Source organism: Emys orbicularis, chromosome 12, assembly GCF_028017835.1.
Source record: "Emys orbicularis isolate rEmyOrb1 chromosome 12, rEmyOrb1.hap1, whole genome shotgun sequence".
NCBI classification, from domain to species: Eukaryota; Metazoa; Chordata; order Testudines; family Emydidae; genus Emys; species Emys orbicularis.
Genome location: NC_088694.1, coordinates 42,010,030 through 42,031,384, shown reverse-complemented (window position 1 = coordinate 42,031,384; position 21,355 = coordinate 42,010,030). Strand labels below are relative to the sequence as shown.

General features: G+C 45.1%; 1 pseudogene; it reads left to right on the top strand.

Moving 5' to 3' along the window:
* Window positions 1-702: 702 nt before the first annotated feature.
* LOC135886218 (olfactory receptor 10P1-like) lies at window positions 703-20,640 on the top strand (annotated as a pseudogene).
* Window positions 20,641-21,355: the final 715 nt, after the last annotated feature.

Below are 21,355 nucleotides of genomic sequence, written 5' to 3'. Positions count from 1 at the left end.
GACACTTGGTGTGTTTCGTCATCTCCTCCCCAAATGATCCTGTGGCTTCAGCCTGATCACCTGACGCCTTGGGCAGATTGCTGATATAAATCTGTCACAGTTTTGGTGGAGAACTGTGTAGTGGGGGAGCCATGCGGAACACACCAACTTTTTTCCCCCTTGTTATTTCATGTTTGCTCTGTCCGGCACTGTTGGTATTTCATGTTGAGGATTTTATGATTACAGGTGTGCCCCACCCTAAGTCATAGCATGGCTGAGAACCAGAGAGGGGTTTAGCATTCCGCTCTCCATCCCGGTCTCCGGGGGAAGGGTGCAGGTGGGTCAACCCCCTGTTGTAGAAGTGCTGGGCAATAGGAGGTGGGCTTAGAGACCTTTGCTCCACGCAACAGGTATCCTCGGTGCATACACCCTCAGACGTAGCATGACTGAGCATAAAGGGAGAACTTAGGGTTTCTCGCTCTGCCCCTAGGAGGGGTTTTGTATTCGGTGTATGAATCCTCGGTGGTAGTAGGCAGAGTAATATGGAGGGAGGCTTAGCGTGTCTCCCTCTGTCCCAGTGGGGTAACATTGGAAGCCCCAGTGCCAGCGTGGGCAATGTGAAATCTCAAGTGATTAAAAGATCTTAAGAGTGGTACTAAGGGATTGTGACAACATGCTCAGGGAATAGAAGGGTACAGCTGCAGACTTGGGAATCCCGCAGTCATGGGTGATGGCATTGATGGGTTCAAGGCCAGACTTACGGGCATTAGGGAGCGCGGACACGGTAGTCCGGCTGCCTGGTCAGCTGGCTTCACAGGAGGCTATGAACAAGTTAGTCAAATTTGCTAAAACAACATTCCTGGTGTGTATAATCTTTGTTTTGTAGGTTTAAAATGAATTGGAGTGTTTTAAATAATACCACTAAAATCCATTTGAATCTTCCATTCAAAGTTGCAAAACCAAGAAAAACTTTTTGCCAGACACAGGGAACTAGTGTTGTTTAATTTTGGTATTTAGCATTTAACCCTTTGGTAACAAAATAGCAAAGAAGAGCTGTAGTAAAAAAGAAAAAGACAGTGCCCCACACTGAGCCTTGAGGTGGCTCTGGGTAATCAAACTGTCACTTTGCTAAGCGTACCTAAAAATTCTGTGAGCACAAAGAAAACAGTTACACCTTATGTAAAAATTGATATGGCTAATGTTTTAAAAATTTAATTATGAAAGGAATGTGCATTTTCCCCAGAACATGTGCAGTGTATATTGTAGAAAGGGGTAAGAGAAATGGAAACATACCATGCTATTTAATTAAAATCCTCTGAGGGCTCCAAAGGGAGCCACAATAGTTTGTGTTCTCCTTTTCAAATCACTGTGTGTTTGGAAGCAGGAGTTAAAAGTTAAAAGTAATCAGAACTCTGGTGAAAGTTGATTATGTCCCTTTTAGGACAGAGTCTCTGAGCTGCTGATGGCTTTGGATCCAAAAGCAAGCCAGAAAGCATCTGTGTTAATGCAAATTACCTAACTGATAAAGGTAGAAGCCATTAAAACCTGGCCTGCCTATAGAACAAGCACAGGAAAATATGGGGGTAATTCCTCTGTTTTGCCTGCAATCAGCAAGGGTATTTGTGAAAGAAAGCAATAATCTGCCACCCCCAAAGGGGTAGAAACATGTTCTTTTTGTTTTTCAGAAAATCAGGAAAAGCTGATACCAGCTGAAGAGCAACCCAAAATTCCATGAATCTACTGTCACAATAGAAATTGTGTTTTGTGTTTCATGTTTTGTCTTGTGTTGTTTGTCTTGTTGCTAGCACTGTTATGTATTAAAAAAAATACTACGGGGAAACATCCTCAGGCAGTAGACACCATATTAGGAGGAATTGGTTTTAAAGCAAAGATATGGAAAGTTAGCCCACTCCTCATATGGCACATGGAATCCTTTTGGCTACCCCAGACCTCGAGTAGGTGGGCTGGGGAGGGAGGGAAGCTATTGGACACCGGAGGTTGTACCGAGTGAAGTCCTCAAAAGTGGGTGTACTTGTCCTTGCCTGATGCTCCAAAGCCCTGTAGTAAAAACATTTCACTAGGAATGTGGGATGAATTGGATAATGAGACCAAAGTAATTTATAATGTGCAAAGTGTATGTGTTAATTCCTGGAAAGAAGTGTTTTGGGAGGATGAAAGTGTTAGCAACCCGCTAGTAGACAGATGTAAATGTAATGTAAGTACTGTTTTACAATAACCACATTTACTGTTTGCCACAACCAAAAAAAAAGTCTCAGCTTTGCCCAGTTGAGGAAGAAGCTATGTGAAACCCGTGAAGCCATAGAGGTCATTTTAAATAAGGAAAAGGCCAAGTGTAAGGGGATTGTCATTAAAGGCATCCGGGGATGGCAAATTGGAAACAAGGTAATGTTACAAAAGCTGGGGAAAGGAGATCACATCCTGGACATTAAGTGGGTGGGTCCATACTCCATTGTGAACTGCATCTCCTCGGTAGGGTACCAGCTTCAGCTACCAGATAAACTAAAATGGGCACATGCCAATCAGCTCAAAACATATGTTTTCCCCTAGGTTTCTGGTCATGGCATTGTTGGCCTCAGTTGTGGACCAACCACCTGCCTGGACCATCTGGGTTTCCAGCTATCCATGGGATTATCTGGATAATTATAATTTTGAGAAGGGAGAATACCTCCAAAGGCTCTCCCTGGCTCGAGCCGCTGATGGGGACTGAGCCACAGTGTGGCGCAAGGCTGGAGGGGAGGTGCCTTGGAAACAATGCATAGTCCAGATAGACACAGAAGGGCCCCAGGAAAATATCTGGTGGGTGGCCTCGGACCTCCCATGGATCCCATGGGGACAAACCCTGTTCCTCCTGTGGTGGCCTGGAGCAGAATGGGAAGCCCTTTGGCGAGTGATAGCAATCCCTGATCCCTGGTCGCAATGTTGCAACGTCCTAAACCAAGCAAACAACATCCAGAATGGGAGCTAGAAAGGGCTATAATGGGATGACTAATGACTTAGGGAGTTTTTTGTCCGAGCCTCAGTTTCCCCATAGGTGCATTTATGTTGTTCTTTTTCTTTTCCTTTTGCTTTGTTAACAGGACAAGGCAGTAATAGCGAGAGCCCAGGGACACCCTGAACATGAGTGGTGGGACCGCTCATGCTGCTTCAGGCCTGCAAAATCCTTCATTGTAATACAATGTATTTTGGGGTATTTTCCAGGGTCGGCCCCCGGCCGAGAACCCCAGGTCCCCTGGCTCTGCATATCCCTCCCCAATTGGGTCCCAGATGGGATTAACCTCAAAGAGCTCCATACCCCGCCAGGCAGCACCACACGGGACAACGTTATGTCCCATCCCCCCCTCCCCCCAGCGGGGTTGGCAGATTTTACCAGCCACCAAATGGGAGGCAGCCACTCAACGCTGAATCATCCTTAATGCCACTTTAGGGGCTTTAGACATTTATTTGCTTCTGGAACACTTCTAAGTCCCAACCTTCCTTCCCAATTGTACTGGGGGGCACCCTCCAACTTGCCCATCTCAGGCAGATGTTGTCCTTGTCCCCCCAGAAAAGGCGGACCTTGGTGGGCTCCTTGTGGGATGGGACCAATACGGCAGCTAGTATTTGGAATATTCAGCAAGGGGCCATGAGAGATGAATGGTTGGGACAATTGGAAAAGGCCATAGGACTAGTTACAAGTGCGGACCTTACCCACCTTACAGTGGCCACCGCTGTCCTCAAACATACTGCCAAATTGGCCCTTCACACGTGGGATACCTTGCAGGGACTAATTGAGACCATAATTGAGGCTGGGGATCAACTAGTGTGGGATTCTGTATGCTCCCAGCTCCAACAATATTTGACCCAACAAGTCCGGAGCATCCAGGAGAATGTGCTCCATGGAGTCTGGCCCGGGGAAATCCATTCCCACTCAGGGATTCCCCGGGAGCAATGGCTTTTCCGCTATTCTGGAGGCTCACTAATTTGAAGTGCACAGGCATAGCCTGCTCCTTCACAGCTTTTGGCCCCATGAAAGGAGTGTGGGCCCCTGCTATAACTATCCAACCAGGCCTCTGGGAAGGCTGCCTTTGGGACTGGGTGATCCATCCTGTCATGTGAGAGGTGGTGGCTCCCCCAAATGACACGGCTAAGCAGTATGTGCTGACTGCATCCTCGGACTATCAGCACATATGGATTGCAGAAGGCAACACCTGGCAGCTATGGCCTATGGAGCCGCCTCAAATGATGTGTAAAGAGAAGGCAGTGCCAGATCGCTTTTATGAGGTGGGTCAACACATCTGTTGGGAAGGGGAGGCATCGGGATATGCCCCCACTGCAACACATCTGTTCACCAATACCTCAGCGTGTGTTTGGAGAGCCACTGACCCCAGGGTGCCTCTTGACTTACTATTAAGATCACAAACACAAAATTTTTCAGTGCATTGGCCAGCCGTTTTGAAACAAATTTGTTAGTCTCTAAGGTGCCACAAGTACTCCTGTTCTTTATGTTGTGTTTAATTTTTCATGGATAATGCCCAATTTATTTCTTCCATTGGTGCACACCTGAGAACAACTTTCCATATTCCAGTCAGATGTTACAACACACATTTAATCTGGAGAAAGCTGCCTTCACCACCGCCATTAGAGTGGGGGCATCTATGTCAACAGGGGGATGTGTTATGCTATGTTACTAACGAAGCCAGAAGTCATTATTGGCTGATGTATGCAATTGTTGCTGTCCAAACCATTTTGTGCATGCTGTATTGCTGTTTATGTAGGAGACCAATAGTAACCTTGGCCACCATATCAGAGGGAGGGTAGACACCTAAGTGGTGACCCCTCCCACCAAAATGTTGATTCAGGGTCAAGGGGGGGACTGTCACACCCCAATAACCCCCTTCCTCAAGGGGTCCCCCTTGGGAAAGCAGGTCAGCATTGTATATTGCTAACACTGTTGCAAGCATTGCAGGGCATTTTGGGAAGGGTCAAAGGTGTGTGAGTGTGGAATGGAAGAATCCTTTGCAGGTTGCAAGAGGTCAGAGGGGGAAGGAGGAAGAAAGCAGAGAACGGGTTAACTCGACACTCCAGCTCGCTCAGTCAGAAGATAAGACACTGACTCCAGCCCAAGGCTGCAGCTCACAGCCGATGCTTGGCTGCCTGCTGAGAAAGACGGGGGCCTGGAATCGACCAACCAACCGTGAGAAAGGAAGATGCAGCTGAACAGACCTGCAGAGGCAGCCCCTAACGAACAAGACAAGCGAAGGCCAGCACGGAGGAAAACAAAGAGGACAACAAAGTCTAGACGGTGTGTTTTGGGAAAGTTGAGGAGACCACAGAAAGCTGGTGTGGACTGGCACAAAGAACACCAGGAAGAGAGGTCGTGGAACAAAACACCCCCAAAGGAACCCTGGACTTAAAAACCTTCCTGAGAGCTGGAGCAACTCGGAGATCACAGTGGACCCCGGACAACCTGGTCCCAGGACAGAATTCCCATCCACCCTTCACCCCGTTGTTCTTACATTACACCCGGCTTGGCCAGCCTCGGGTAGAGTGTGTGTGAGTATGAAAGTGGGTTAGGGCTTGGGGCACTAATGCTTTCTTCCTTCCTCTGAGTGACGTCGGGAGCACCCATCACTCTCCACTGTAATTTTATTATTTTATTAATAAAGCTTTAAAATTTAGACACTTGGTGTGTTTCGTCATCTCCTCCCCAAATGATTCTGCAGCTTCAGCCTGATCACCTCACACCTCAGGCAGATTGGTAATAAAAATTTGTCACAGCTCCTGCTTCTATAAGGAAGGGAAGAGGAAAACCAAGAACTCATAGCCACTAGCAATGATGTTGGGAGCTGAATAAAGGTCACCAAAAGAAGAGCACTGTCCAGTCTACCTATCTATTTTTCTGGCCCACCGCACCGACATATTTGATCCTCTCACTCCTAGTAATAAATTTATTCCTCACAACAAGATGTGAGGTAGGCAAGGATTATCCCCAGTTTACAGATGAGAAACTGAGGTACAGGTTAGATTACGTGATGTGACCAAGGTCACACAGGGAGTATGTGGTTGGAACAATTTACTCAGGGTCATGGTGGATTCTCCATCATTGACAGTTTTTTAAAATCAAGATGGGATTTTTTTTCTATGGTCTGTGTGACAGTGTACCAGGACCCTAAACTAACCCAAACCTCTGCTCACTAGCTATTCCCCACTGGAGTGGACTTAACTGGGAGATGGTGCTCAATGGTTTAATTAGGCAGGGGGCTAACAAGCAAATGAACAATCAACCCATCAGCTGGGAACAGTTAAAGAAGAGCGAGGCAGTGCCAGGGAAGGAGGCTGGCAGCGGCCAGAGAATACAGGATCACAGTTTGAGGAAATCTTTCCTTCTTCCTCCCCAGAGAGTGGGCTATCTTTAAGGGGGAAGTTAACATCCACTTATGTGTTGCTGCACCAGACTGCAGTGATGTACTGGTGGAGAGGACCTAATAAATAATACACTGGGGCTTATAAACCTGGAAAGCCTCCCGCCTGTGTGTGGTGGAGAAGGGAGCCCTGTCACAGCCTGTGTAATATAGGAGACTGGATGATCACAATGGAACCTTCTGGCATTTTAATCTATGAATCTATGGCTGAGCCAGATCTTCTGTATGCCAGTCCAGTATCCAGTATGCCTAGCCACTAAACCAACCTTCCTGATCTCAGAGGTCTGGGAATACAGACAGCATATCCACGGAAGTCTTTGTGTTTGATCTTCACAGTGGACCCAACTGGGGAAACCAAGGCACCAGGTGAAATAGTGAGGTGTTACAGGAGACCCTATGTTTTCCCTGAGGTCTATAGCTCCCAAAATCTTCTGCCCAGGATCATTCCAACACGAACTGAGCTAATCTGCCCCACTTCCTCCCCATGTGGCAAAGTAATTTGGACACAGGCTACACACCTCATCTTGGGAATCACAAAGATTTGGCGCAACTGAACAGATTTGCAGTTGCCTCAGATTCTCTCAAATCAACTGACTACAATTAATTAACTGAGGTGCTACCTTCTTGAAAAGCATTACTTGCTTCTACCACCTGAACTCTTCAGACTTCAACTGTGTGACATTCCTCTCTAGTTTGCTGGATTGGTTCCAAATGTCATAAGAGGAAACTTGACCAGGATACAAAGGACAGGATGTTCCTGTTAAAAAATCACAAACTCAGCTGACTGAAAAAAATGAATTTCCATCCCACAGGAAATGCTAAGATTTTGACATTTCATTTTGAATAGGGGCAAAAAGTCAAAATCTTGATTTTTTTCCCACACAATGAACTATTACACACTGTTTTGTTTCAATGAATAGAACAGAGTAGTCAAAGAGATAAAGTCAAAGGGAAATATTTTAATCGTATTAAATTAAACACTTTGTTACTTTCCTGTTGAAAATTTTAGCAACACTGATATGTTCCTACACAATGTTTTGGTTTTGTTGAATTAGCACTTTTCAAGTAGAAAACCATTCCATCACAATTTTTTCAGCCAGTTCTTTTCACAAAAGAAGTGTTCTAAAACAATAAAGAGAAAGCAGAGACTTAAAAACTGATCTAACTTTATATGAAATAAAATTAGCATCAGTTGACAGCAGAGGATAATGAATGAAAGAGAGGGCAAGATTTTAAAAGGTATTTAGGTGTCTATTCTGATTTTCAAAAGCACCTAAAAATCATTGATTTAGTGGGTGTTTTTTAAAATCTCACTAGGTGACTAAATACCTTTAAAAATCTGGTCCAGAATGCTCAAAATTCAATCAAAAAAGACCCTACTTCCTCTGACATATCAATAAACATATTGCTTCAGTTTATTTTGAAAGAGAAAAATTTCCAGAAACTTTTCACTCAGATACATAACAGAAAGTTTTCAGAAGAGGGAATTATAAGGTGCTAATAATATAAATGGAATAAGTAGCTGATTAGATAGATAGATAGATAGATAGATAGATAGATAGATAGATAGATAGATAGATAGATAGATAGATAGATTCTAGGACTGGAAGGGACCTCGAGAGGTCATCGAGTCCAGTCCCCTGCCCGCATGGCAGGACCAAATACTGTCTAGACCATCCCTGATAGACATTTATCTAACCTACTCTTAAATATCTCCAGAGATGGAGATTCCACAACCTCCCTAGGCAATTTATTCCAGTGTTTAACCACCCTGACAGTTAGGAACTTTTTCCTAATGTCCAACCTAGACCTCCCTTGCTGCAGTTTAAGCCCATTGCTTCTTGTTCTATCCTTAGAGGCTAAGGTGAACAAGTTTTCTCCCTCCTCCTTATGACACCCTTTTAGATACCTGAAAACTGCTATCATGTCCCCTCTCAGTCTTCTCTTTTCCAAAATAAACAAACCCAATTCTTTCAGCCTTCCTTCATAGGTCATGTTCTCAAGACCTTTAATCATTCTTGTTGCTCTTCTCTGGACCCTTTCCAATTTCTCCACATCTTTCTTGAAATGCGGTGCCCAGAACTGGACACAATACTTCAGCTGAGGCCTAACCAGCGCAGAGTAGAGCGGAAGAATGACTTCTCGTGTCTTGCTCACAACACACCTGTTAATACATCCCAGAATCATGTTTGCTTTTTTTGCAACAGCATCACACTGTTGACTCATATTTAGCTTGTTGTCCACTATAACCGCTAGATCCCTTTCTGCCGTACTCCTTCCTAGACAGTCTCTTCCCATTCTGTATGTGTGAAACTGATTTTTTCTTCCTAAGTGGAGCACTTTGCATTTGTCTTTGTTAAACTTCATCCTGTTTAACTCAGACTATTTCTCCAATTTGTCCAGATCATTTTGAATTATGACCCTGTCCTCCAAAGCAGTTGCAATCCCTCTCAGTTTGGTATCATCTGCAAACTTAATAAGCCTACTTTCTATGCCAATATCTAAGTCGTTAATGAAGATATTGAACAGAGCCGGACCCAAAACAGACCCCTGCGGAACCCCACTCATTATGCCTTTCCAGCAGGATTGGGAACCATTAATAACAACTCTCTGAGTACGGTTATCTAGCCAGTTATGCACCCACCTTATAGTAGCCCCATCTAAATTGTATTTGCCTAGTTTATCGATAAGAATATCATGCGAGACCGTATCAAATGCCTTACTAAAGTCTAGGTATACCACATCCACAGCTTCTCCCTTATTCACAAGACTCATTATCCTATCGAAGAAAGCTATCAGATTGGTTTGACATGATTTGTTCTTTACAAATCCATGCTGGCTGTTCCCTATCACCTTATCACCTTCCAAGTGTTTGCAGATGATTTCCTTAATTACTTGCTCCATTAACTTCCCTGGCACAGAAGTTAAAATAACTGGTCTGTAGTTTCCTGGGTTGTTTTTATTTCCCTTTTTATAGATGGGCACTATATTTGCCCTTTTCCAGTCTTCTGGAATCTCTCCCGTCTCCCATGATTTTCCAAAGATAATAGCTAGAGGCTCAGATACCTCCTCTATTAGCTCCTTGAGTATTCTAGTGAAGGACATAAATCCACACCGTGCAGAGGTCAAAGCATAGGGGTTTATTACACACAGCGCTGGCGGAGTGTCACCTGGCTTATTAGGCTCAGAGACACTGTCAATCAGTTGATTACAATGAAATATATAGATTTTCCATGGGCGGAGGAAAGTGACGGGGTAGGCAGTTCCACACCCCAGGATAGGTTTTGCAGCAAGACAAGATAGCACATTAGCCAATGGTTAAAAGGTTACATAATGTCTCCGCCCATGGTCTCCAAGTATCAAATTAACATTTAATTAATACTTTGATAAAATGTTATTAGTATAAAATATATATGTTGAATTCTGATTTGGGGTCCATAGGAATGGAGCAACTTCTTTGATTGTCCAACAGGTACATTCCTAGGCGTTAAAGCAAAGAAACAGTGAAAGCATATGGAAATAGAGATTGTCTCCTTTATGTCTTAAGGCAGGGCATTGGTCCCTTGGAAGGGAGGTGGAAGGATGCCATATCATTATACTAACATGTGCCAATTTTCATAAACTCAAGGTTGGATCTGTGGGAAGACTGTTTTCCCTTCAGGAGAAACACAATAGGAACAGGGATCCTTTGTTCAATTTGAAACATTGGATGAAACGTAATTATTCAGTTATTGCCTTAACATCTGGCATTTCTACTGACCAAGCATATCTTAGCAAAGGCAATGTTATTTTGTTTACCCCAGCTTTCTCTTAGCTGATCACTATTAGCTAGGCCTCTGGTCTCCAGACCAAACTTTGGACTTTGGGTCTGAGAAAGAGCTGGCACAATCCATATACCAAGTTGTTATATAAGATGCACATGGATTTTAACCCTTCACTAGGATGCATTTCATCAGGCCCTGGTGACTTGCAGGCATCTAACTTTTCTAAGTGATTTTGAACTTGTTCTTTTTTTATTTTATCTGCTAAACCTACCCCCTTCCCATTAGCATTCACTATGTTAGGCATTCCTTCAGACTTCTCGGTGAAGACCGAAACAAAGAAGTCATTAAGCATCTCTGCCATTTCCAAGTTTCCTGTTACTGTTTCTCCCTCTTCACTAAGCAGTGGGCCTACCCTGTCTTTGGTCTTCCTCTTGCTTCTAATGTATCGATAAAAAGTCTTCTTGTTTCCCTTTATTCCTGTAGCTAGTTTGAGCTCGTTTTGTGCCTTTGCCTTTCTAATCTTGCCCCTGCATTCCTGTGTTGTTTGCCTATATTCATCCTTTGTAATCTGTCCTAGTTTCCATTTTTTATATGACTCCTTTTTATTTTTTAGATCATGCAAGATCTCGTGGTTAAGCCAAGGTGGTCTTTTGCCACATTTTCTATCTTTCCTAACCAGCGGAATAGCTTGTTTTTGGGCCCTTAATAGTGTCCCTTTGAAAAACTGCCAACTCTCCTCAGTTGTTTTTCCCCTGAGTCTTGATTCCCATGGGACCTTACCTATCAGCTCTCTGAGCTTACCAAAATCTGCCTTCCTGAAATCCATTGTCTCTATTTTGCTGTTCTCCCTTCTACCCTTCCTTAGAATTGCAAACTCTATGATTTCATGATCACTTTTACCCAAGCTGCATTCTACTTTCAAATTCTCAACGAGTTCCTCCCTATTTGTTAAAATCAAGTCTAGAACAGCTTCCCCCCAGTAGCTTTTTCAACCTTCTGAAATAAAATGTTGTCTGCAATGCAGTCCAAGAATTTGTTGGAGAGTCTGTGCCCCACTGTGTTATTTTCCCAACATATATCCGGATAGTTGAAGTCCCCCATCACCACCAAATCTTGGGCTTTGGATGATTTTGTTAGTTGTTTAAAAAAAGCCTCATCCACCTCTTCCACCTGGTTAGGTGGCCTGTAGTAGACTCCTAGGATGACATCACCCTTGTTTTTTACCCCTTTTAGCCTAACCCAGAGACTCTCAACACTTCCATCTCCTATGTCCATCTCTACCTCAGTCCAAGTGTGTACGTTTTTAATATATAAGGCAAAACCTCCTCCCTTTTCCCCCTGTCTATCCTTCCAGAGCAAGCTGTACCCATCCACACCAACATTCCAATCATGTGTATTATCCCACCAAGTTTCAGTGATGCCAACAATGTCATAGTTGTATTTATTTATTAGCACTTCCAGTTCTTCCTGCTTATTACCCATACTTCTCGCATTTCTATATAGGCATCTAAGATACTGGTTTGATCTTTCCTCCCAGTTTTGTCCTGACCCTCCTTTTTCTCTGCCAATATAGCTCACACTCCCTCTCATTTCCGACCCATCTCCCAGATCTCCATGTTCCCTTACCTGTGGGCTTTGCTCACCTGTCCCCGTCAAACCTAGTTTAAAGCCCTCCTCACTAGGTTAGCCAGTCTGTGTCCAAATAGGGTCTTTCCCCTCCTCGAAAGGTGAATGCCATCTCTGCCTAGCAGTCCTTCCTCGAATAGCATCCTGTGTTCTAGGAAGCCAAAGCCCTCCTGGTGACACCATCTTCGCAGCCAGGCATTCACCTCCATGACGAATGTGTCTCTGCCCAGGCCCCTACCTTTGACAGGAAGAATCAAAGAGAATACCACCTGTGCTCCAAACTCCTTCACCCGTACTCCCAGAGCCCTGTAGTCACTCTTGATCTGCTCAGTGTCACACCGTGCAGTATCATTTGTGCCCACATGGATGAGTAAGATGGGGTAGTAGTCAGAGGGCTGGATAATCCTCAACAATGCCTCTGTAACATTTCGGATCCGGGCTCCCGGCAGGCAGCATACCTCCCGAGATGAAATGTCAGGGAGACAGATGGGCGCCTCCATCACCCTCAGCAGAGAGTCTCTGACCACCACTACCCTATGTTTCCTATTCGCAGTGGTGGCAGCAGACCTCCCAGCCTTAGGGGTACGAGGCTTCTCCTCCTTTACTGTAGGGGGTGATTCCTTCTTTCCTGTATCAAGAAGAGCATAACGGTTACCTATTACCATGGCGGGAGGGTTCGGAGCAGGGGTGGAGCACTGCCTGCTGCCAGAAGTAACCAGCTGCCAGTGTCCACCCTGAGCCATCTCCTCCTCCACCAGTGGTGTATCAGCAGTCCTGTGTACTGGGACAGCTACCTCAGCTGTCTCCACATGGACACTCTCCAGGAATTGCTCATGGATTCAGATGCTCCTCAACCTAGCCACCTCCTCCTGTAGCTCTCCCATCTGCTGCCTGAGAGATTCCACCAGCAGGCACCTTTCACATTGGATGGTCCCCCCAGCCTGGATATCAGTAAGTGGAAATTGCAAGTTACAGTCTCTGCAAAACTACACCAGGATCTGGATAGTAGCATCCATGCTCAGGCACTCTGTCTGGCTACAGGCGCAGGTGGAGGAGACAGAAGCAGTGCTGGCACAGGTGTTGCGGGTCGTCCTAACCATCGTAAGCCTCCCTCTGTCAAACTCCCGTCTGCAGCCCCCTGTCCGCTGAAAGGGTTGTATAAGCAAGAAGTTTAGGTTTTAAGGGGAATACAGGGAAAACAGATAGAACCGGCAAGGGACCCTCACCCCCTTCCCACTCCCCTTCCAAACTCCCTTGTGAAACTCCCTGTTAGCAGCCCCTGGTTGCAAAAGCTCCCTGGTCGCTTGTGCGCTGCTTTATAAAGCCCTGACCTGTATGAATGCCCCACCCACTGATTAAGGCTCAGCCACTTACCAGAGGGTCCTAGCTTTCAAAGCTTCCTTTGAAGCTCACAGCTTCCAACTGCGAGCCACAGCACACAGTCCTTCAACCAAACAAACAAACAAACAGACTGACAAACACAAGCTCAGCACACAGCAAGTAACCCCCAAACACAAACAAACACACACTACAGACAGTCACTTACCCCAAAAGGGTGCTGTATAGCTCCTCCTTCACCTGGAGAACTCCCTTGCGAAACTCCCTGTTAGCAGCCCCGGGTCGCAAAAAAAGATAGACAGACATATAGGAAGGATTCTTGTTCTACCAAAGCTTTCTTGTTTGACGTTGGGCAAGTTGCATTTACTGAGTTTTTTCAAAGGTATTTAAGAGAGTTAGATGCCCAAATTAACTTCAGCACCTAACAGCCTTAGGTTCCTTTGAAAATCCCATCCTTACTCTCTTTGTGTTTCAGTTCCCTATGTGTATATTGGGAGTGATAATAATAAGTACTGTGGTAATAATAAGTACCTGGGGTGCAAATACCAGATAGTAAAGGGTCTTTTATCTGTCAGAGAAAGGTAGAACAAGAACCAATGGCTCAAAGCTGAAGCCAGACAATTTCACATCACAGAAGTGGTGGATTCTCCATCTGTTGATGGCTTTCAGTCCAGCCTGGGTGACTTTCTTGGAGATGCTTTAGTTAAATACAACTTATTGGGCTCAATACAGGGATCACAGAGTGAAATTTAATGGCCTGTCTCATGCAGGAGGTCAAATGAGATGATCTAAGGTCTCTTCTAATGTTAAAATGAGAGCTGGTGAAGATTTTTTCTTATGAAAGAGTTTTCCCCCAGAAATTGCTGATTCAGTGGAATATAAATATTCCACCAGAATACTGATTTTATCAAAACTTTCAACAGAAACCCAGCAGACAGGGTCCCCTGGCTGGCTGGCTCCCCCGCACAGTCCAGCATGCTATCATCCTAGCTGCTTCAGGCTGTACAGATCTATGGACATTTCAGCCCCCCCAGGCTTGCTTTCTCCCCAGCTGTTAAATCCTTGTGTGCCCCACCTTGTGCACTCGAAGTGCAAGAGTGAGGAATTAGCCTTGACACACACCCTTATTCAATGCTTGGTATGCCTTTTTGAAACAAAAACATTTTCCACTTTGTGGGAACCAGGGCTATCCCTAGCCATTTTGGTGCTGCGGGGGGGGAGAGGGGGGGGCTGTGTGGAACCCCAGGCCTCCGCTGGCAGAGTGGAGTGGGTTGGGGCCAGTGTGACAGATTTATGTTACCAATCTGCCTGGGGCTTCAGGTGATCAGGCTGAGGCCGCAGGATCTTTAGGCGAGGAGATGAAGGAGCACACCAAGTGACTAAGTTTAAAGCTTTATTAATCAAATAACAGCTGTGAGTGTTGGGCACACCCCACATCACTCAGAGGGAGAAAGAAAGCATTAGTGTCCAAGCCCTAACCAACTTTCATACTTACACATGCACAACCCAAGTCTGCCCAAGCCTGGGTGTAACGTAAGAAGAAGATGGGGGGGAAGGGTAGACAAGAGTTCTGCCCTGTGCACAGGTCGTCTAGGGTCTGCTGTAAATCTCCGACTTGCTTCAGCTCTTGGGAGGGTTTTAAGCGATGGGTTCTTCTGGGGGCATTTTTGTCCAGGGACCCTTGTCCCCCGTGGTCTTGATACCAGTCCAAACCTGCCTTCCACAGCTCCCTTAGTTTCCCCAAAACACACTGGTTTCAGGGTCATGAGACTGTTGTTTTTCAACTCACTGACCTTCGCAATCTTACTAGTTTTGCAACCCCTCCAGTTCTGTCTGGCTCAGTTCTCCTTTCTCACGGCTGGCCAGGGTTAAGATAAAGGCTTCTGGCTGTTTGGCAGCAGAGAGCTTGTTTGTGTGCACTGACCTTGGGCTGCAGTTTCGTTCCTTATCTTTGGGCCTAGCTGGATCCTTGAGTTAACCCGTTCCTTTCTCCCTTCCTCTCCCTTCGGCCTCTTGTAACCTGCAAAGGAATCTTCCACTCCACACTCACACCTTCAACCCTTCCCAAGATATTTTCCAATGCATATAAAGGCATTAGCAATATACAATGCTGGTGCTGACCCAGGGGACCCCATGGTGGGGGGCATTTTATTGTGACACCGGGTCGCTCCACTTCCTGCTGCCCAGTGAGTGCAGGGCAGGCCTGACCCCACACTCACAGGGTGGCGGGAAGTGGAGTGACCCAGCCCCAGCCCACTCTGCTTTGTTCCCCTGGCTGCCAGGCTTTGGGGGCAGGGGGAACCAACCCCCCAGCACTCACCAGCGGCATAGAGTGGGTTGGGGCCGGGTCGCTGCACTTCCTGCCACCAGTGAGTGCAGGCCCAACCCTGCTGCAGTCCTCAGGGAAGTGGGGGCAGAGCAGGGGCAGGAAGAGGCAGTGTGGGGGCAGAGCAGGGGCAGGGGCTTTGGGGAAAGGGTGAAGTGGGGGTGGGGCAGGGTAGGGGTGGGAAGAGGTGGGGGTGGTGTGGAGCAGGGGTGGGAGCAACGGGCAAGAGGTGGAGCAGGGGCTGGAGCAGCAAGCAGCTGCATAGGGCACCAGGAAATTTGTTGCCCCAAAGTTCCTGGTGCTCTACACAGTTGCATACTTTCTGTATGGGTAGGGTCGGCCCTGGTGGAAAGAGAGAGCTAGCCAGTTCTATACTGGGAAGCATAGGAGCTGGAACAGGAATATTAAATTCAGTGGACCTGGAAGCATTAAAAACTAAGGCTAGTGCAGTAAAAGCTTTGCACCACACAGTAGTACAAGGGCAAAAACACCAGATAGCTGAGTTGCTACAGACAGGGCTGTATACATTAAATCTACAGTGGCACATTTGGGACCACATTTTGGGATTACTATGCCACTATGTGCGACATAGCTGACAAAACATTTTTTAAAAGAAGTAATGGTCTCAAGTTGCAGTGGGAGAGATTTAGGTTGGATATTAGGAAAAAACTTTTTCATTAGGAGGGTGGTGAAGCACTGGAATGGGTTACCTAGGGAGGTGGTGCAATCTCCTTCCTTAGAGGTTTTTAAGGTCAGGCTTGACAAAACCCTGGCTGGGATGATTTAGTTGGGGATTGGTCCTGCTTTGAGCAGGGGGTTGGACTAGATGACCTCCGAAGTTCCCTTCCAACCCTGATATTCTATGATTCTATGACTGGGTAGCAGGGAATAAGCAAATTAGTGAATTAACTGCAGCGACCTGGACAACAGTACTAACATAAAGTCTGGCTATTCTGCATCAAGGAACTGAAATTCGGAAAGTATCCACAAAAGCTCAACAAATGATGGTCCAACATTGGTATGACATTTTTAGAGGCTGGTCCCCCTCATGGATATCAGTTTCAAATATTATTATTCATCCCATAATTGTTTTCTTTGTACTAATTGGAATAATGTTTCTCATAATGTGTTTTATGTGCTGTTGGATGAAGAGAATATACTTCAAATTAAAACCACAGGTCCAAATTGTTACGCAATACATTGCCTTAAAACAATTAAACAAGATGTGACCCATTTAATATATTCATATTAAAGGGTCAAAAGGGGGACAATGTAGGTCAAAAGCCTAATGGGGAGAAATTGTCTTGAGTAAATTGTACTCCGTTTTGTTTATTTTGTTAGCCTTGAATTAGTAAGAAGAAATTGTTTTGGTTTTATTTTTTGCTTTACGTGTTATTGATTGTTTTTAGAAGGATAGAAGTGTTATGGCTGCAATTCTTACTTTTGAAATTATTTACTGTTTTTTGTGTGAGTGAAGAATATATGGCATGCTAATAGAGACCAGTACTGATGGGCCGGATGGTCAGAAGGGTAGTGAAGAAATCAAGAGGAATCACCCGGATGGCAGATTGACGACCCTAAAGCAAAGGCATATGCCCCAAAGACAAGATAAAGAGTGGAACCAGAGTAACGAGATAAGAAACAGCTGTGGATACTCCCAGTAACAACCTGATAGGGAACAACCTTAACTAACAGCTCCGGTGTGCCATAGAATTGTATGGGAACGTATCACTATAAAAGAAGGGTGTATTGCCATGGGACTTTGGGTTTGTTCTGCATCAACATTGGAGCTTTGAACGCATTTGACAGAGGCCCAGCTCCCCTCCCTTGTGTGCAGTTTCATCTGGCCACTGGAACTGACCAAGCAATACTAAGGACTGGTAACTATAAGATCCAGCTGCAGAACCTTTTGGTGCGTGTGTGTGTGTGTGTGTAAGCATATGCTGATTTTAATGCTTAAATTGAACTCTTAATAAACATGGCTTATTGCCTTATCCCTTTTAAAAAGATTCTGTGTGCGTCTTATAAGCATAACTCACAGATCAATTGTCCTCTTAAACTGTTAACTCCAGATCAAAGGAACTCCAGCCCTGATCATTGGTACACACCAACCCACCCACACTAAACTCACTTCACATGAGACACGGAGCAGCCAAGTTAGTGTAACAAATTGGAGTCACTCCTGCCATGGGATAGACCTGAACTGGAGACCTAGAAACTCATGGCGGGAAGAGTTGACTGTGACGTTGCACTCCATATATTTTATGGAAATAGGCTCATGAGTGTGAATATGATGTAACTTGAATATGCTTTATGCAAAAGGTCTCTTGAAAGGTATCATAACAAAGGTTATAACCTACAGAATATATTCCTCCTATTTGTATGCATGTATCATTCTTGTATCTGAAGCTAGAAATAGGAAATATAACTATGAGGTCCTATTGTAATTATGCAAAGTGTGGGCCATTAATGGTGGTTTAGAATCTTGAAGACTCCCATTGACCCAGACAATTGGTTGTAAATGGTTTATTTACCTGCAAATCTTCCTGTGTATGTGTGGGCCAGCCCAGGAAGAATGGAGACTAGGGGTCTTACAGTGACATGTGACCATGTCACATGATGCTGGAATCCGTCTTAATCCTTGTAGTTTTCCATTGATGAGGCGGGGACGGGGACAAGCACAGACAAAAGATTCCCGCCTTGTGCCAAAGCTATAAAAGGGAGAGGAGCAGGACAAAGGGGACTGCCAGTCATGAGAAAACCCTACTTACCACCTGAGATGTCTGCTGGATCTAACAAAGACTGTACTAGGGGAAAGGATTGGGCCCAGACTAGGAAGGAGTCTAATTTGTGAGAGAAGCTTATTGGAACATCTTTGAGGGTGAGATATTACCTGCAATCAGTTTCTTAATGTATTAGGCTTAGACTTGTGTGTTTTGTTTTATTTTGCTTTGTGACTTACTTTGTTTTGTCTGTTATTACTTGAAATCACTTAAATCCTATGTTTTATACTTAATAAAATCACTTTTGTTTATTAATAAACCCAAAGTAAGTGATTAATACCTGGGGGAGCAAACAGCTGTGCATATCTCTGTATCAGTGATATAGAGGGCGAACAATTTATGAGTTTACCCTGTATAATCTTTAAACAGAGTAAAATGGATTTATTTGGGGTTTAGATCCCATTGGGAGCTGGGTGTCTGGGTGCTGGAGACAGCTAATCTGCTGAGCTGTTTTTTGCTAAAGTCTGCAGCTTTAGGGGCATGGCCCAGACCCTGGGTCTGCGTTGCAGCAGGCTAGCATATCTAGCTCAACAAGGCAGGGTTCTGGAGTCCCAAGATGGCAGGGAAAATGGGCTCAGAGAAAATTTACGCACAATGACAGTCCCAAGGGGATCTCTGTGACCGAACCCATCACACTGACATCCCTGAAGAATGCTTTCCTTGGCTTTTGAGAGGTCAAATACAACCTGGAAATGACTTTGTGAATTTGCCTTATACGCACACCTTGCCAGTGTGAATGAACTCTATCCTTGTCAGGGTTCCTGCCCCCCAACTCTGAACTCTGGGGTACAGATGTGGGGACCCAGTGAAAGACCCCCTAAACTTATATACTACCAGCTTAGGTTAAAACTTCCCCAAGGCAAAAATGCCTTTCCTTGTCCTTGGATGGCATTGCTGCCACCACAAAATGATTTACACAAAAATTCAGGGAAGGGTCAATTGGAATCCCTATCCCTCCCCCCAAAAATATCCCCCAAGCTCCTTCAGCCCCTTTCCTGAGGAGGCTTGAGAATAATATACCAACCAGTTGCCTTAGCAATGTGAACATAGACCATACCCTTTGTCTTCAGAACACTGAAATCAATCAAGTTATTAAAATAAGAACTTTATTTATAAAGAAAAAATAAAAGAATCACCTCTGTAAAATGAGGATGGAAGGTAACTTTATGGGGTAATAAAAAGATTTAAATCACAGAGGATTCCCCTCTGGGCTCAGCTTCACAGTTACAAAAACAGGAATAAAACTACCTTTGTGTCATAGGAAAATTCACAAGCCAAGACAAAAGATAAGCTAATGCGTTCCCTTGCCCTATTCACAGTATCTGTGGTTTCAGATATATTATTCCAGGTATATTTGCAGGAGATATTTTACCTGCTTGGCTTCTCTCTCCATCCAGAGATGGAACAACACACAGAACAAAAAACAAATCCCCCCCTCCTGAAACCCCAGATTTGAAAGTATCTTCTTTCCTCATTGGTCCTTCTGGTCAGTGACTGAGTTTATCTTTCTGGGCTTCTTAGACCTCCAGCATCTGCAGCTCCTTCTCTTTATCCTGGTCTTACTCATCTACCTCATCACTCTGATAGGAAATAGTCTCATCATTACTGTCACAGTGGGTGATCGGGTGCTCCAAAGCCCCATGTATTTCTTCCTCAGGAACTTGTCAGTCTTGGAGATCTGCTACACATAGGTCACCATCCCGAAGACCTTGTCCAACCTCCTGTCAGAGCATCAGGCCATCTCCTTCCTTGGCTGTGAAGCCCAGATGTACTTCTTCCTCCTTTTTGGCAGCTCAGCGTGCTGCCCGCTGGCTGTGATGTCCTATGACCAGTACCTTGTCATATGCAACCCCATGCATTACTCGCTCATCATGAGCAGAAAAGTCACCATTAGCTTGGCAGCTGTGGTGTGGGTCATGGGCAACATGATGGCATATGAGCAAACGGCAACCATATTCATGTTACCCTTCCACGGGACAAATATAATCAACCACTTCTTCTGCAATGTTCTTCCAGTACTTAGGCTGGCAAGTACAGACACATCCCTGAATGATGTTCTTAATGGTGTACTCAGTGTAGTGTTCACAATAGTGCCCTTCATCCTGATCATCACCTCCTATGTCTGCATCCTCTCCGCCATCCTGAAGATGTGCTCAGCTGAGGGGAGATGCAAAGCTTTCTCCACCTGCTCCTCGCACCTCATCAGAGTCACCTTGTTCTTTGGGAGCTGCTTTATCACCTACATGAGACCCAGTTCCAGGGCTTCTGTGGACACTGACCGAGCAACCTCCCTATTCTACACAATCATTACTCCAACACTCAACCCAATCATATACAGTCTGAGGAACAAAGAAGTCAAGGAGGCTCTGAGGAAATTCTTGGGCAGGAGCAGGATTTTTTAGTTCTCATACAAAAGTTTATTTTGGGGATCCTTGGGCCACGTCAAAGCGTCTCAACTTGGGCCTCCAAAATGGAGGTGTGACAAAGTGAGAAAATGTCTGTTTATTTCTTTAAAATATTATGTATGATTTGGTTTCTTTGTTCAGTTCTAATACTGCTGCATGACTGAGTGTGTAGAATCAAATCAAAAGAGATTGTAAAGGGGGGTATTAAGGACCCCAGGAAGGGAGAAACAATGACACTGATAAGTCATGCTCTCAGGTATCCACTTGAAAGGGACAACAATGGCTGGGCATCAACTCAGGGAAGAACCTGACTGGCTGGCACCATCCAAATTAGAATGTTTTTTTCATTTCCCGAGGGTAGGGCTGAGATCAAGAGACCCTGGGAGGTTAAAAAGGATGTGGTCTGCTGAGCTGGAAGCTGTAAAATGAGACACTGAGGCAGTATGCTGGAGGCTGACAGATAGACTGAGAGTCAGGAACTGCAGAAAGCAAGCTGTCAGAGAGAATGGGAGTCATGAGGAGCTTGAGGGGAATGCCAAACACAGGGAAGACAATAGGCACACAGGTCTGTTTGTTACTCTTTTTTAATCTTCTCTAGGCTCTGTATTGCATTAGGGCAAATCACTCATACTTAGTTTTGGAGACACTGCTTCTGTGTCTAAGTATTGACCACAGACTCCTGAAAGACACCTCTGGCAGGGTCCAAGCCCAC